General features: G+C 45.0%; 1 pseudogene; it reads left to right on the top strand.

Annotated features, from left to right (window-relative positions):
- The first annotated feature begins 1,753 nt into the window (after nucleotides 1-1,753).
- Nucleotides 1,754-2,519, top strand: LOC102875545 (annotated as a pseudogene).
- Nucleotides 2,520-2,825: the final 306 nt, after the last annotated feature.

Below are 2,825 nucleotides of genomic sequence, written 5' to 3'. Positions count from 1 at the left end.
TGGCGATGTAGACTGTAGGGTTCCAAGTTCACGGGCTCCACGTTCCATCAGATTGTGGTAAATGCAGGAAATAATGGGGAATCTATATCTTGGGTTTAGCCACACCCCTTAGTAAATTGATTGGTTGCTCAGAAGAAACACAATCTTGAGGATAGATTATAACATGTGACTTGTTGGGGATTAGTCTGTGAAAGTGATTATGTTACAGAGTTGCATTTGGTGTGGTTTTTTTTTTTTAAAGTATTAAAATATATTTATTGAAAAATTACTGGTAGATGATAAAGTATAGAGACTGATAACTTGCAAACTATTTAAAACCTGGAATCACTTACTGTTCAGAAAATACGCAGATGGATCATGGGTGGTGGTGAACAAGAGAGGGGATGAATCTGCACTGTACTAGCTACTCCACATGGAACCCATCTCCAGGAAAAGCCTCACTTTGATTAGATCCTCATCCAGGGTAATGCTGGTAGCAGGATACGGTGCGGACTTGCCTATCACAAGATCCTTCCACTGAGCTGGCAATTTTGATCTGGGAATTTTGGATTTGTGACTTGAATGTGTTTTGTTTCATAATGTTTTGTTGTTGTAGTTGTTTCTCTCCCCCCCACCCCGCCTGTATGTGTGGTACAATTACATTTTAAAACAACCAATAGAACGATGAGATTTTCAAATACAATATAGCAGTTGTGGAATTCTTACTATCCTTACGAAGCTTTTGATTTTTAAATAAATTGATAATAGACATAGCTTTCTTGTTTCTTTTCTGTGAAATGAATTTGACAGTTACTAGTTTTCTATTTTCTATTACAAAAATAATACTTTTTAAAATGAAAATATTTATAGAAATGCTTCAGGCTTTTTGTTCATAGAGTTGCTGAGTCGGGCTCGAGACAACGGAAATCAACAACAACAAAACAACATTATAAAAATGCATTAACTACACAAATTCAAATAAAGAGATGTTGTTGTTCTTGTTATGTGCTATCAAGTTACCTGCGACTCATAGAGTGCCTATGTACAACAGCTCTGAACCCTGCTCTACCTTGTGCCATCCTTATTGTCTCTGAGACACCTATCCCTTTTACCACAGTCACAGAATCAATCCATCTCATTGAGGGTCTTCTTCTCTAGCGCAGTCAACCCACTCTCCATACCATGACTTCTGTCTCTCAAGGACTGTTCCCTCCTGGAAACATGTCCAAAGTATGTCAGACAAAGCTTCTGAATCCTTGCCTCCAAGGAGTTTCACACTCTCTAGGATGAACCTATATGTTCTCCTAGCGTATAGTCCATGGTATATTCAATACTCTTCTCCAGTACCGCATCTCAGAGGTCTCAATTCCCCTTCTAGCAACCCTAGTCATTGTCCAGCTTTCTGGCACATAGCAAGTAAGTGAGAAGACTATGTCCTGAATCAAACTGGAGACTATAGTCTAGATCCAGACTGAAATCAGTGTTCCTAAGTTCTCTGGAGAGATTCCTGACAGCAGGGATATTTCTCCATGCAATTCATCTTTTGATTTCCTGGCTGCTGGTACCAGGACTGTTTATTGTGACAGCAAGCAAACTAAAACCATTAATGACCTCATTCCCTTCACCATCTGTCGTGATGTTGCCAATCAGTCCAGCAGTGAGAATCTTTGTTTTCTTGATGGTGAGCTTCAGTCCATACCTTCTGTAGCAAGTGCTTCAGGTCCTACTTAATTTTGTCTGAAGCTGGCTCGAGCCGGACCGACTCCGTGCCGCCATGGCTGACAAAATTGACATGTCTCTGGACGACATCATTAAACTGAACCGGAGTGATTGAGGTGGCAGCGGCGGAGGCTGGGGACGCGGCAGAGCCGGGTCTCAAGGCGGCCGCGGCGGCGAAGCACAGGCCGCCGCAAGAGTGAACCGAGGCTGCGGACACATCTGGAACCGGGCCATCGCCGGCGGCGCAGCTGGAGGAGGCGGTAGGAGCCGACCGGCACCTTACATCCGGCTGAAACAGCTTCCAGACAAATGGCAACACGACCTGTTCGACAGCAGCTTCGGCAGCGGCACTGGCCTGAAGATGGGCGGGAAGCTGCTGTTGTTCAGCTTGGACTTCGGGGTGTCGTACGCCGACATTCAGGAGCTATTTGCTGAGTTTGGTACTCTGAAGAAGGCCGCTGTGCACTATGACCGCTCTGGCCGGAGTTTAGGAACAGCCAACGTGCACTTCGAAAGAAAGGCTGACGCGTCGAAAGCCGTGAAGCAGTACAAATTGTGTCCCATTAGATGGCCATCCCATGAATATCGAGCTGGTGACATCACAGAATGACACACAGCGAAGACCTGCACAGAGTCTAAGCAGAGGCAGCATGGCTCGAAACCGTGGCTCTGGGGCCTTTGGAGGTGGTACCCGGAGAGGCTCACGAGGAGGCTGCCGGGGACGAGCCCGAGGGCCTGACAGAAGCTCGAAGCAGCATCTCTCGGCTGAGGAGTTAGACGTCCAGTTGGATGCTTATAAGGCAAGGATGGACACCGGCTAAACTGTCCACACGTCTGCAAGAAGAGGATCCAGATGACTCGCAAGTGCTCCTGGAGAGATGGGGAATTGGGCCTCGGCTGGGCAGCCCAGGAGGGAGGGATGTGTTTCCTTTAAGGTTTAAGATAGAATTTTAAAACGCAGGTAAAAACAAAAAAACAAAAAAGAAACCTCATGTAACCGTTAAAAAAATATAAATAAAAGCCACTTGATCATCCCAATTGGTGTTTAACAATGCATTTGACAGAATTCAGTACTTTTTCTAAATAAAATTGACCAAGAAAATAGAAATACAGGGGAAATTCCTCAA

The sequence above is a fragment of the Elephantulus edwardii genome, unplaced genomic scaffold (assembly GCF_000299155.1).
Source record: "Elephantulus edwardii isolate Elephantulus edwardi_28Jun2011 unplaced genomic scaffold, EleEdw1.0 scaffold01491, whole genome shotgun sequence".
NCBI lineage: Eukaryota > Metazoa > Chordata > Mammalia > Macroscelidea > Macroscelididae > Elephantulus > Elephantulus edwardii.
Note: the sequence above shows the minus strand (reverse complement) of the source record. Positions and strands in the feature narration are given on the sequence as shown.